The following is a 15,479-nucleotide window of genomic DNA, read 5'->3' on the forward strand; positions in this document are numbered from 1 at the left end:
TCCTCCTGGATTGTCTCTGGGAACTGGGAACATTGTTTTATGGCAGTTCGTCCTATGCAGGGCTGCTTTCAGGTGTCTTCTAAAGGTTGTATAGTTACTTATCTCCTTGGCTCGGGGGGTCACATAACTCCATACCCTTCAACATTTCTCTGATGGAAATAGGGACGACCAAGATGGCTTCTGTAAATCTGGGGCTGTCCCTGGAAAACAGGGGTACCTGGAGGGCATGCAGGACACAGCTTGGTCTCCATTGCAACTTAATATATGTGTGAAGCCAATGGAAGTTGCCATTAGTAGCATAGCTGTCAACTTTTTCCGTTTCTTCCGAGGAATCCTATTCGGAATAAGGGAATTTCCCTTTAAAAAAGGGAAACATTGACAGCTATGATTAATAGTTCTGGGGAAAGTTTGCTTCTCTGCCTGCCCCCCAACAGGTTTTACCAGTATATAAATATTGTTATAAGGTCTACACAGTTACATAAACATATCCTTTAAAAAATTACAATCACTGAAGGAGGGTTTGCCGTGTGTGTGTGTGTGTGTAAAAGGCCAAGATAAAGAGGTGTGTCTGCTTAATATAACACAATATATTAAAATCAAAAACCGTTATCTTCACTCAGAACATCAATATATCAATACTCATATTGAGGCATCAGATCAAGGTCTGCATTTTAAAATGAGCTTAAAAAATATATTTGCAAATGTTTGTATGTTTCATGCCAGAGATAAAGCAGCTGGCTGAGTACTTTGGCAGATGTTTATCTCCTTGAACAGCCTCCCCCCCCCCCCCCGATTTATAACAGGAGACACGTTTCTTAAAGTTGTAAAAGGAAATTACAGGCTGGGAGCAAAAGGTCACACTGACCATACAAATTACAGAATACAATCAAGCTGCAAAAAAACCACTAATTAAGAGTTGTTAAATAGTGAAATTTATTGTTTAACAGATAATCCCATGTGCCTCCCATTAGACTTGAGCCACATCTTCCTAAGGTTAAAGGGCAAGAGCTAATAGAAACAGCAGCTGTCTTGAAAGGGGGGGGGTGTAAATTGAAGAGGTTGCTTTTGGAAACTGTTTTACTTTGAAAAGGCCTTTTCTTCTAAAAATCTATATATGTTATGTATGAAATATATTGGCTTAAATGTAATTATGCAAAGGATCTAGAAAGTAAGAAATGTTAGATTCTTATGTTAGATTCTTATTTCATTGATGGTGTGTGAGAAGGTGAACCCAAGATCTCTGTTTAAGACAAAAATTAAAACCATTAGCCATCTGTTTTGGAGTGAATAGGGCAATAGGGCAATAGGGCAAAGATGATCTGATAATTAAGGTGCCTGGTCGAGGCAAATGTAAGATATATGGCTACTTGTCTGCCATTTATGGATAGAAGGAAATATAGCTCTTTGTCTCCCATAAAAGGTAATAGGAAATGGGTGTATCTTTTATGATTGGTTCTAGCAAACAGCCAATAGGAATTTCAACCAGGCTGATTGGACAGAGGCAGCCAAAGGAGGAGCAAGGGGGCTGGGCTGAGGAAATATAAGTGCTGGCCATCAGGGCTGGAGTGGGCAGAGCTTTGGTATCCATATACCACTGTGTCTCTCATTTATTTGTCTGACAAATAAATTATTATTTTAATTTCTCTATTGCTGCATTGAATATTTCATTCCAGCTAAGCGTTAACCACAAGCAGGGTGCTACAATATTATCAATATTTGCACCAGCACAGCAAGAGTGTTGGGTATGTTATCATTGTGTGCATGCATATGGGATGGGGGTGGAGAGGCAATGAACTGAAGAAACAGAAAGTGCTGTCAGGACGAATTCAGGAGCAGGATGTTAGGATATAGTTCCGTTCCATCTTAAAAGGGTACAGGCATGACAGTTGTGTGTCACATGCCTGTTTACTTCCAGCACTTGCTGGGAACTCCCGTTTTGTCTATTGCTTTTGTATTGCTGTTTTGCTGGAGACGAAGGGAAGCAGACATGTTTTCCTTTGTTCCTGAACTATGCTGAATAAAATGCTGTAGATAATGCTTACACATGGCTCTGTCCGCTTCTTCCGTTGTGAGAAGATTTATTCACTCTGCTGATAGAGCGTGCCGAGTCTCTAAATGTATCTGAGCTTGTGTTGCCGTTTGATGCTGTTCCAAGGGAGACCGGTGATCGCCCGGCTGCCGGCCGGTGGCTGGAGCCAGCTGGGGGCCTACTTGATGCCCCCATCTCCCCAGCAGTATCCCAACAGACCAGAGGTTCCAAAAAGACTGGAAGAAATTTATAACTTACCTTGAGAAACACTGTTTACATATAAGAGCACTAGCAGGTTTGAGATAAACCTTACAATGTGTAATTGATGGAGCAGTCTATATGAGATTATAGAAAGAACCATGTATAGATATGAGCAGTATGCTGATATAAATCAATGTGTAAATATTATAGTGTGGAAACAAGAAAACCAGAAGAAGGGTAGAGGGAAGTGGTAATCCTGAGAATTTTAGGTTACTAATATTGTAAGAATGTATAAATATGAAAATCAATAAAAACAATTGCAAAAAAAGAAAGTGAAAGTGAAAACAAGCTGCCCCTGATCCAATTCCAAAACTAATTTTAGAAATTATCCTAGTTAAGGTGGAGTTCAGGAGGAATGGAACACAAGGCGGAGCCAAAATAAAGGAATCAGCAGAAGGCAATCCACGGATCTCCATATAAATATTATAATTTTTTTTTAAAAAAAGCCAACAAATGGCCATAAGGTTCTTTTAGGAACGCAGACAAAAAAATTATGATCGTTACTCAGGGCTCCTGTAACTCGTTAGAGCACTGGACAGCTGGCCTAACAGAATCTGAAAATTATGCATTTAGTGCAATCCATCTTTCTCACATCCATTTTGCAGCCACGATACCAGAAATTTATCGTTGCTTTTGCTTCCTCACGTTTTGTCTAATTAATCTTTATGCATGGCTGACACTTCTGGAGACAGGACATTTGCTGCATAACCTCCCCACACACTCTTCTTTTTTTAAAGACAGCCGACTTTATAAATAAAATACAGCACAATCTATTAACACTACTAGCCATAATTCAGGCACAACACATTGTCATTTTGAGACTCTTTTTTTTCTTTCTGTTGGCAGTAAGTCAATAGAATCCGAGTCAAAGCGGCCTTGCTCAACGCTTATTGATCTGTCTGCTTGCTCACTGTTTACAATAAAATGCTCATTGTCAGGACTGGTTCGAATGCTATAATATTATCCTACAGGAAATAGGACATACAACTTCAAAGTGCCAACCAACCATCAGGGCTACTGATACCAAGAACCTATAAAACATCCATAGACGATGATAACTTACATTTTGGGTTTACATCCTCCTGACACCATGACCTGCTTGAGTGGTTTGCATATGTATCAGGGATAGATTTTTATAGCCTCTTTCAAAATAAATAATGGTCATCCCTAGGCCAATGGGTGTTTTAAACATCATTAGATTCTATTAGGGGTGTGCTGGTCCCCAAGATTCACCTTGTATCTGTGATGTAGAAAGTCAAGCATAAGAGCAAGAGAAGAGCCTTTGTTGGATCAAGCCAGCATCCTGTTGCGTGTTTAGACCTTTAATCCTCCCCCTTAAATAAATTCAGACAAAAAAGACTCAAATTTAGGTTTGGTTTTGGGCAGAATTTAGGCCACAACTTTATTGATTACAGAAAAGTGAGTGGTTGCATAGGCTCTGGTTCGACTAGCTCCCTACACCCTTGCAGGTAGGTCAGCCAAGGGTGAACACCTGAGGAAGGTGAAAAGCCTGGGAGCAGACTCTGTTCACTGCCCAGATGCTCCCCTGGACTCAGGCACGGGCACAACCCCCTCTCGGGGGTTGACCAAACCAAGTTGAGTCCCTGGATTCCTTTAACGGAATACCCTTCTCATAGGGATGGCGAGAGCGTTCTCCCATCCCTATCACCTGAACCAGAGCCCATCTGCAACCTTACAAGTTTTGACGATTTGCTACACGGCAGGAGAAACCCAAATGGCACCAGCCAATCAGCCAAGTGGAGAAATTCCTGCCGTGCCCCTGTCCCAACGAAAGACCACACACGACGGCATAGCAAGGTCAAGCGCACAGCCCTAAATATTGGGAGACGTGGGCGGGTGTTCCGATGCACGCACCAAAAGAGGAAGCTCTGGGTCACATGTATAGGTATATATAGGTCCCTTGATCCGTTTAGCCTGCGTCCCATTGGCCTGATTGAACCCTGCATCAAGGGACCTACCAATCGAGTGTTGTGGCTATCCAAATGTACCCACCCACAACATAGGGTCAGGTTGCCAGGTCTCACCGCAACACATGCCCTCTTTAAGCAGCCAACGAGACACCAATAGGAAGTCCCAAAATAGAGCTTGGTGCAGCAGCATTTTCCCTTTCTGTGGTTTCCAGCTGCTGGTATTCAGAAACCTACAACCTACAACAAAGAGAAAGAGGCAGACGGGTCTCTGTGAGGAGCGGTGAAACTCAACCACAGCGACCAAGAACTGTGGAAGAAACTCTTACTCATTCAACAGCAAATAACTGCATTTGTATTTGGTTCTCCTTGACATGTGACCAGTCCAGTGGCAGAGCTGCATGCTCTGGCACCGGGAGCGGAGAGCAGGCAGGGGCGTGGCTGGTGCGCATCCCAGGGGGCATGGCGTGCATCCTGGAGGCGTGGCATGCTGTCCTCAGGGGCGTGGGCTGCGTCCCGGGGGCGTGGCACGCTGCCTGTGGGGGCATGGCGCCCGGCGCAGTTGGGTGTGCGGTGTGCATCCGGGGGTGGCCGCAATGGTACCCCCCTTCCCAATGGTGCCAGGGGCGATGCTCTCCCCCTGCCCCATATTCCTCCGCCAGTGAACCAGTCTCCAGAGTCATGGCCATTCTGCCCTTCTTTGCCCTGCTTCTAGAAAACAGTTCATTGCAGTAGCAGAAGGCAGTCCTTAAGATAGCAGAATCACAAGCCAGTTACAGTTTTACATTTCAGTTGCTCTTAGAAATGTATCAGGTGCCCAGGCCATTGCTCTGAGACTGAGGAAGTATGTTCCATTCACCAGGTCCCAGTCAGTAATGAGCTCGCCGCTGTATTTTGAAGCAACTGAGGGTATTGCACGCATTAGTGGCTTACCATGCAATGGCTTGCCCACACTGCTGCTTGACCCATGCCTAGGAAGCATGGGTCCAAGCAGTTTCCCAATTGTCCCATCCTTTGCAGGGGGTTTGCATCTGGCCTGCCGCTCTCCCTTGGAAAAAAAACCTGCAGTGGCATAGCTTGGGTTGCCAGTGACTAGGGCATAGCTGTCAACTTTTCCCTTTTTTTGAAGGAAAATTCCCTTATTCCGAATAGGATTCCTCGCAAGAAAAGGGAAAAGTTGACAGCTATGGACTAGAGCTGTGTGGAAAAGTGGGGTGGGAGGGAGGAAAACAGATGGGATACGTCTGTGCATTCAATGGCCTAACGGCATCAGCTCGTTCCATTATCTGGCAAGGTCACTTCCTGGTTTGCATGGAGAAGCCATTTTCAATGGAGCCCAGTGACAGGAGCCCACAGCATCTTTCTAATTGCAAAGTGTTTGATCAGATCCTCAAAACTAATCTTACGTTACACATCTGCTTCTGTACTTAGTAGAGATAAGGCATCCAGCCTGCCTTGTTGCATAGGTGTTCAGCTGGGATTTTTAATATACTTCAGCTGAGAAAATGAATGCTCAGTTGAACAATTTGTTATGATTGATGCTAAAAATGTGGCAATGGGCAATTTCTGTGGTGCCCCTGCTCCCCCCGATGCCCTAAGCCTGTGCATATTTGGCTTAATGCTTACTCCATCGCTGGCACTGAGCACTATGGAACACTTTCTTGAATACATTTGCTTGGAAGTAATTCCTCTTTATTTACGTGAAACTTAAGTAAACTTGCTTGAAAACTGCGATTGGTGTGTATTGTGCCCCACTGGAACATAACGCTCTTGTGAATGCAATGCGCCAACAATTTACTCCAAAGGTCAAAGGAAATAATTGCCTCTCCGATTCTTAACCCAAAGGTAAAGAAGGCTGATCGTTGAAGAATTGGTGCTTTTGAATTATGGTGCTGGAGGAGACTCTGGAGAGTCCCATGGACTGCAAGAAGATCCAACCTATCCATTCTGAAGGAAATCAGCCCTGAGTGCTCCTGAAGCTGAGGCTCCAATACTTTGGCCACCTCATGAGAAGAAAAGACTCCCTGGAAAAGACCCTGATGTTGGGAAAGATTGAGGGCACAAGGAGAAGGGGACAACAGAGGACAAGATGGTTGGACAGTGTTCTCGAAGCTACCAGCATGAGTTTGACCAAACTGCGGGAGGCAGTGGGAAGACAGGAGTGCCTGGCGTGCTCTGGTCCATGGGGTCACGAAGAGTTGGACACGACTAAACGACTAAACAACAACAACAAGCTCTGCTCATCTCAAAAATGTTTCCATGCCTTGGAAATATCAAAGAAGGGAGTTCTGGAAATTCCCAAAAATGTTAGCTGGAGTCCCGAGCAACCAAGAATAAGGATTAGTTAAGTTGCAAAATCAGCAGGAAACAGGGATCCCCTCTGTACTGTTTTGACATCTTGCTTTGTTGGCTCAGGCACTAATCACAAATGGCCAATTAAAAGTCAAGCACACAGATGAAAAAATAACAAGCTCCTTTGCTTCTTAATGATGCTCCCTATCCCGCTATCCAATGTCTGAAAGCAGGAGCAAGGTTACTGTTAAGGGTCATTTGGTTCTCTAAATTCTGACGTTCATGGCACAGCGGGGACTGTTTGGAGAAGGAAATCAATTGATAAATTATTAGCTTCTAAATGCTGGAGGAGCAAAAAAAAGGGGGGGGAGACAGACCAGGCTGAAAGAGCAGTACTGTATTTTTCGTCTCATTTCCTAACCTCATGCCCAAACGGTTCCTTTGGCTAATCGCATGATCGCTCATTTCAATCAGACTCAAGCAAAGATTGACAGGTTGAAGCCCATGAGAATGTTCAATAGAAGATGGGGGGCAGGGAGCAGGGAGGTGGCGACAAACCCTAAAAACTGAAGATGGAAGTTCGATGCATATTTAATCCTTCTCTGGGTGGTCTAATCCTTCACATGATGAGGGAAAGCAGGGACAATTACACTAGTTCCATGCACAACCTTCAGCCAAGCTGGGGCCAAATCAATTGCTCTGACTTTCTTCGGACCACATCAGTGAGGCCAAGAGGAGGAACTTGTCATCTGGTCCGCCCAGGACCTCCAGACACACTACCCCAGACTTGCACCCCAGGAAAGTCACTTCAGTGCTGCTAACGCAGAGGTCTGACTTCACCCCCGGAGGTACACTCCATTGTCTCTTGAGATGGACAGATGCCAGCAACAAAGGACCTCAGAAAAAATGGAGGTGGAATCTCCAACCAAAATAGTTTTTTTTTAAAAAAAAAGTTCTTACACGGCAATCCATATCCCAACCAGGCAGCAGTAAGGCTTAACAGAGCCTGGGGGCCACCACTGAATGCAGTCCTGCAGCTCACAACAGCCAGGGGAGAAGCTGGGTGAGGGACAGAGAAATTGCTACACCAGCCTGGAAATAGTGCAGGTGACTGGGAGCAGCCTCTGAGACCATATAACACTGGTCCTGAAAGACCTACATTGGCTCCCAATACGTTTCTGAGCACAATTCAAAGTGTTGGTGCTGACCTTTAAAGCCCTGAACAGCCTCGGTCCAGTATATCTGAAGGAGCGTCTCCACCCCCATCGTTCAGCCCGGACACTGAGGTCCAACTCTGAGGGCCTTCTGGCGCTTCCCTCACTGCAAGAAGTGAGGTTACAGGAAACTAGGCAGAGGGCCTTCTCGGTAGTGGCGCCCACCCTGTGGAACGCCCTCCCATCAGATGTCAAGGAAATAAACAACTATCTGACCTTTAGAAGACCTCTTAAGGCATTGGGAAATTTTAAATGTTTGATGTTGGGAGCCGCCCAAAGAGGCTGGGGAAACCCAGCCAGATGGGCGGGATATAAATAATAAATTTATTATTATTATTATTATTATTATTATTATTATTATTATTAGGCCTGGATGAGGATTGATGGCATCAAGTGAAAGCATGGGGCTGGGATTCAGCACATCTCGGGCCAGTTCATCCTCTCCCCTCCCTGCAATAGCACACTTTGGGACTTCCCACGCAATGCAGATTTGTCAGGTGAGACAGGGAGCGCCATGCTGGTGGGTTGATGCTGATGTCACGATGCAGCCATGGCCTTCAACAGCCAGGTGATCCAAATTGGGACTCTCTTTTTTTATGGTCCTGAGCTCTCGCGGGAGCTAGCTGATTTGCGCCAGAGCACTGGGCCAAAAAACGGGGCATTCTGGGATCCAATCAGAAGCCAGGATGTAATTCCAGGATGTCCCGCTTAAATTGGGATGGTTGAGTGGTACTGGTGCAACTGGAGGCTGGTGCAGGCCAGCAGAACTGGGCAAAGAGCCACCCAACCCTATCCAATACACACCCTGACCTGCAGTCTAATTTATCTCTTATATCAAAGCTCTTTTTAAAAAATTAAAAAATAAAGCAGAATAATGCACATGAACAATTTCACTCCTGCAAGAAGGTTGGGGGTGGGGGAACCACACCTAAAAATAGTTGCAATTAAAATTTAAAAGCAACAGTCTGCTGGGTTATTTTAAAATGCACAATGGCACAATTTAAACCCCCTCCCAAGTCAATTTCTTTTAAACAAAGCAGCAAACTGGGATTTATATTTTCCCTGCAATATTCCAGATACGGCAAGAATAAAGGGTTCTGACAGGCGGCGTTCCATTGCATAAAGCATATCAGAGAGCACAGAATCTCAGCATCCAGGGTGGAATTTGGTCGAGGCAGATTCCCTAAACATCCCTAATTTGGACTTTTGCGGGTTTCCATTAAATAGCGCTGCCCACCCTAAGCTAATATTAAGGTCCCCGCAGATGGCAAACTTCCCATCTTTACACTTTCAATGATTCTTATCGCTCCAAGGCAGGAGAGTTTTGTTAATAACTGTAAATCGTTTTAAGAGCTGCTCAAGAAGAGTTTGTGCTGTGATTGACAAGGTAATAAATGTGTTAATGAAGGAAAACTGGCAAGGCCAGAGAATTTACTCGTAGGAAAAACAATCCCGCTCTCCCATTTTGTAGATTTCTTCCAAAGTGCTTGAGAACGTTTTCTCATAGAAAGGACTTCTAACATTTAAGAAATGTTCCTTTTATGATGTTTCCAGATAGGAATTCGGTTATGTATAAATGGAAGGTGATTTGGGTGCACACTCCGAAGTTTGTTTGACAACTAATAGTGTGAGCCAGGAACTGAAAAACTGTGTTGCTGGATCTGGCCCCTAATTCATCCAGCCCAACAGTAGACAGTCAATTGCCACAGGATGCTCACAAACAGGACCTGTTTATTCAGCATTCCTCCTGATTTCCTTGCACAAAGCTTATGCAGAGATTAGACTACACCCAGTCTTTATTGAGCATTGCTACTGATGGTGACAGCAGTCACGAAATTAAAAGATGCCTGCTTCTTGGGAGAAAAGCAATGACAAACCTAGACAGCATCTTAAAAAGCAGAGACATCACCTTGCCAACAAAGGTCCGTATAGTAAAAGCTATGGTTTTCCCAGTAGTGTTGTATGGAAATGAGAACTGGACCATAAAGAAGGCTGATCGCCGAAGAATTGATGCCTTTGAATTATGGCTCTGGAGGAGACTCTTGAGAGTCCCATGGACTGCAAGAAGATCAAACCTATCCATTCTGAAGGAAATTAGCCCTGAGTGCTCACTGGAAGGACAGATCCTGAAGCTGAGGCTCCAATACTTTGGCCACCTCATGAGAAGAGAAGACTCCCTGGAAAAGACCCTGATGTTGGGAAAGATTGAGGGCACAAGGAGAAGGGGACGACAGAGGATGAGATGGTTGGGCAGTGTTCTCGAAGCTACAAACATGAGTTTGACCAAACTGCGGGAGGCAGTGGGAAGACAGGAGTGCCTGGCATGCTCTGGTCCATGGGGTCACAAAGAGTCGGACACAACTAAACAACAACAACTGATTTGTTTCCAGGGAGGTTATACGACAATGAGCGTCCATCCAGAATTCATTCTGATTTTCTTCTGCTGTGATTGTACATCTACCCATTAACCATTCGCTCATCCTGAACTTTTCAGTGTGTTTCCCCATCACTTTCCTAACTGCAAAAATTCTGGCTTTTGTTTTTTTAAAGGTGGTTTGTTAACGTAAGCAAGCTGCTATATCTGAGTTCCAATCACACAGCCGTTACTTCCATCTGCAACGCAAGGGGAAAGAATACTGCGCTGCCTTAATAAGGATTCCCTTAAGGATTGCTAAGATAGCGAGATAATAGCAACAACAGAGTGCTGTGTAAATGCTAAGTATGATTATTCATCATTACTATTTGTGCTGAACTCAGTTTGTGTTTCCAACTCCTGTCCCAAAGGAAGCACATGAATTTACAGCTTTAGTCCTTGAGGGCTTCCCTTCACTCGCCCGTGGCTGGAGTTAACACCACCACCAAAAAATAAAAATTGAAGAGTGATGTAAATAAGATAATGAGCTATTCTTCCATTTGAAAAGGATATCTAGAGTCCTAGTCATCTCCTGGATGGATGGCCAGCAAAGGAATTGTGTATGGGGACATTGTATCTCACATGAGGATTAGGTCGCTCATATATGTGAAAATTGCATATAGCCTAGGTGCCAAAATCCCAAAGGAGAAGAATAGTCTATTTATGTATGCGACCACAGCTGCACAGATGTTACTGGCCCAGAAATGGAAGGAAGACAAAGTTTCCACCAGAGAAGAATGGCAGATGAAATTAATGGAAATCAGGAAGACCAAAATTTTAACAAGGAATGGGGAAAATTTATAACTTAAAGATCATTGTAAACAGTTAAAATCGTTAGTAGGATTGGAAAACCACCTGTAGTTTAAGGTTGAATTCTGGACATAATGGAAGAGGTAAAGGTTTAGGATTATCGTAAAAGATGTGGGAGGAAAGGATTAATAATAGGACCTACAAAGGGGAGGATGGAATTCCAGGAGATTCCTTGGAATCTTGTTTTTATTATTTATGTGTGATATATATATATATTTGTAAAATTTTAATTTGAAAAACCAAATAAATAAATTTTATTTTTTTAAAAATTGCATATATACTCAATAACCTTGGGAGGCACTTCGGGGCTAGGCAGCCCATCTTCTGTAAAGTGGCCAGTGAGGCAGTGGCAGAGGAAGAGGAGTGTGGGGAGCACACCGCCCCAGGCAGCACGATCCTGGCAGGGTGCTATTGCAGCTGCCCCCTGCCTGCGCTGGGTGCCTTGCCCCACGGGCGCCATGCCACGCCCCCAGGACACACGCCACACCCCAGGACACATGCCACACCCCACGTCATGCCACTGCAGTGAGGAGAAAGTCCCACTTGGTGTGCCCCGTGAGTGGGGTATCTTTGGTTCTCGTGAGATCTCACAGGAAATCCCTATGGCTCCCAGAGCCACTGAGTTGCTGGCTCTAGGCTTGCCTGGGACCTCTGAGCCTTCCCCTCAGCAACCCACCTTCAGCTGCATGCAGTTGAAATCACGCAAGCCAAATGAGAGTAAGATAAAATCACAGAATTGTTGGAAGGGACCACAAGGGTCATCTAAGCCCAACATGGGGCTCAAACCCACAACCCTCCAATACTGGTTTTTAGCGAAGTGCATTTTAGCTTGGGAAAAGAGGAGAGTACTAGAATGAGCCATGCTTTGATGTAACAGCTCGGGGTTTACAGGAAATTTCCATGCTGGCTCACAATAAAACTTTCATTTTCATTACCAAATTCAGCTTTAATTTAGAAGGGGTTCCCTCCTCCTTCAAAATCATGGTTTAAGATTGAAGGATGACATCAAGCTGCAAGAGTTTAGAAATTGAATTTCATAGTGGGAGGCATATGGCACTTAAAAATCAAATGTCTTCCACTTTACCTAGTGAGGAGATTCAAAACTTCTAAGTCCACATCAAATACTCTCCCTCATCCTTAGCTGGGAAAGAGAGGAGGAGAGAAATCTCCCATCCAGAAGGTAAAGGTAAAGGACCCTTGGACGATTACCGTAAGTCCAGTCAAAGGCGACTGTGGGGTTGCAGTGCTCATCTCGCTTTCAGGCCTTTGTCCTCAGACAGCTTTCTGGGTCATGTGGCCAGCAGGACTAGACCGCTTCTGGCACAACAGGACACCGTGATGGAAACCAGAGCGCATGAAAATGCCGTTTACCTTCCTGCTGCAGCGGTACCTATTTATCTACTTGCACTGGCGTGCTTTTGAACTGCTAAGTTGGCAGGAGCTGGGAAAGAGCAATGGGAGCTCACTCCATCGCTGGAATTCGAACCACCAACCTTCTGATCGGCAAGCCCAAGAGGCTCAGTGGTTTAGACCACAGCACCACCTGCTCCCTGAAGGCAAGTCCAGAAGACAAGGTGCAGAACTAGCCAAGGTGAGCGACTTACAAGCCATGCCAGTCTTTGGGCATGGGGTTGGCCCGCTTGGTGAATGTCATGGGTTTTCCAAACTGCAGGAGTTTGTTCTCAAACGTGCCAGTTACAAGAAGTGCAGCAGCCCTTGCAGGCAAACCAACGTAGCACAAAACAAAGAGGTTTATCTTTCTGGCTTATTTCCTTCTTTCCTCAGCTTCTGGGATGCAAAACCCCGGCTTTGTGTAACCCCATTATTATCATTATTAATGGAGGCGGGTGGTTTAGAGGTCAGGGCGAGCAGCTTCTCGCCGCCGTGTTTCATTATTTGTAAGCAGTCCTGGCTTGAGAAATAAGGTGAGATAAGGCCCAATTGAATTCCAGCTTATGGCAGGTCTTATCATCCGCTCGGCAACTGGAGCTTCTCTTGTATCAGCTCCTCCCAGCTCACTGCTAAGAAGCAGGGAGGAGGGGAGAGATATTTGCTTTTCATCGGGCTGAAGAGCTTCACTCTGCACCTGTCTCTCACACTGAAGGAAGGCGAGCCCAGGGCCTGACGTTCCCCACTCAAACCTTATCCCACCGTAACTTCCACAAGGCCTCACAGTTCCCGCTAATAACAGCGCAAGTGCTTGGTGTCACGTTGACAGGCTGCCTGCTGGAAACTGTGGTCCATCAATGTGACAGCAAGCAGCATTTCAGTGCCTCCAACATGTGCTGAGGTCTAAAAGCAAGCCATGCATCTGTGCCACATGGCCATGGGGGTACCTGGGGAAGGAGAAAGCACAGCATGCTCCATGGCAGGGCAGAGAAGGACCCAGGCATCTTCAGGAGGGGGATGCAAGAAGACCCCTGTCTGAAAGTATGGAGAGCTGCTGTTAAACAGTGTAGCCAATACTGAACTAGAGGAACCAATGGTCTAGTTTGTGTTCCTATGAAGTATGCAGAAGCATACATATTAGGCATTTTGAGTAAGGATATCCCCAAGGATCAAACCTATCCATTCTTCAGGAAATCAGCCCTGAGTGCTCACTGGAAGGACAGATCCTGAAGCTGAGGCTCCAATACTTTGGCCACCTCATGAGAAGAGAAGACTCCCTGGGAAAGACCCTGATGTTGGGAAAGATGGAGGGCACAAGGAGAAGGGGACGGCGGAGGACGAGATGGTGGGACAGTGTTCTCGAAGCTACAAACATGACCAAACTGACCAAACTGCGGGAGGCAATGGAAGACAGGAGTGCCTGGCGTGGTCTGGTCCATGGGGTCACGAAGAGTCGGACACAACTAAATGACTAAACAACAACAGCAACAGCAACATCCCCAAAGATAAAATTAACATATTCCTATATGCAACAACAGCAGCGAGAACGTTGGTGGCCAGTTACTGGAAAGGAAATAACATCCCAACAAAAAGGGAATGGCTAAGTAAACTATGTGAGTATCTGGAGTTAGCAAAATTGACAAATATAATAAGGCATAAATCTAAAACTATGGTACAGAAGCAATGGGAATGCTTAAATGAATATTTACACAAACAGGGAACAAACACGAAAGTTTGGTTGTGCTTTGCTTAGACTAACCTTGTGAAGAATACAGAGAATACAAAGATTAGATGGACTATGAAAGAACTTAAGGAAAGGAAGTGACTGAAGAACAGATGTAAAGGTGAATTAGATAACCAACAGACGTGTGGTGAATGCGGTGGAAGTCTTTTATAATATTTTAACTAGGATTTAAATATTGTAATGTTTGAAGTATGAATTTGGAATGATTGGTTATGAAAAGTATTTTTTCTCTTCATTCTTTTTCTGGTTGCTTTCTTTTATCTTTTGTCTTTCTTATTTTCTAGTCTGCATTCTGGAAAATTGTGTAGATAAAATGTTTTTATGTATGGTTATGTATTGTTTCAATTTCTTTTTTTCTATTCATTTTTTGGTAACATTTAATAAAATAATAAAAAAGAAGTGATCCTAAAACTGATCACTAAACTGATCCTCAGCTTCCGCTGCCTCACAGGGTATCTTCAGGAGAAGAAGAGGATAAGGCACAAATCCAGAGTGGAGTCCCTAAGGCAGTTGGGTGGCACCTTGTATATCTCCTTCTGGCAACTCCTGAAGTGAGTAGGTATCCAAACAAACCCTTGTGTTGCAAAAGAGAACGTCAACAATGTTTGGGCAACACAATGACCATATACATACGTAATAGACAATCTTTATAGAATTCTTTCAAACAATAACAAGTTCAAAACGAAATCTTAGACTCAAAGTCTCTGAAAGTCTTTAAATGAAGTAAGGTACCAAACTTCATATGATAAAAGATAAGCAGTGAAACTTTGTGTATTCAGCAAATATAATGTCCAACACTGAACAGAGATTCCGCATACTGACTGCTGTTTCGTAGATCTTCGTCAGCGTGGTGGGAGAATATAGAATTGTTTCATAAACCCATCTTATTTTGAATGAAGATATGTGAATGAAAATGTCAAATGCTGTGGAGCAGTTCTCATGTAATAGTGTAGTCACTGCTGCTAACAATATTTTTTGAGAAACATCACTGCTTATCTTTCATCGTACAAAGTTTGGTAAGTCGCTTCATTTAAAGACTTTCAGAGACTTTGAGTCTAAGATTTCATTTTGAACTTGTTATTGTTTGAAAGAACTCCTGCAGCCAAGCTGGTGCCAAACATATTGCTCTGCTTTCCTTTGGACCACATCAGCCAGACTTGCACCCCAGGTGCTGCTAATGGTTTGCCTTCACCCACAAAGGCCCACTCCACTGTCTCTCAAAACAGATGGATGGATGAATGAATGAATGAATCTTTATTTGCGTTAGCCACCAGCCATAGCAATAAAACAACAATATGATATACAAAGAATAGAAATAAAAAGTCAGTTATATAGAATACATTTTAGGGGTTTGAATCAATAATCAAATCTTATTCTGAATGCCCCAGCTAAGACCCTT

This window comes from Podarcis pityusensis (assembly GCF_964106645.2).
Source record: "Podarcis pityusensis genome assembly, chromosome: 13".
Classification (NCBI taxonomy): Eukaryota; Metazoa; Chordata; class Lepidosauria; order Squamata; family Lacertidae; genus Podarcis; species Podarcis pityusensis.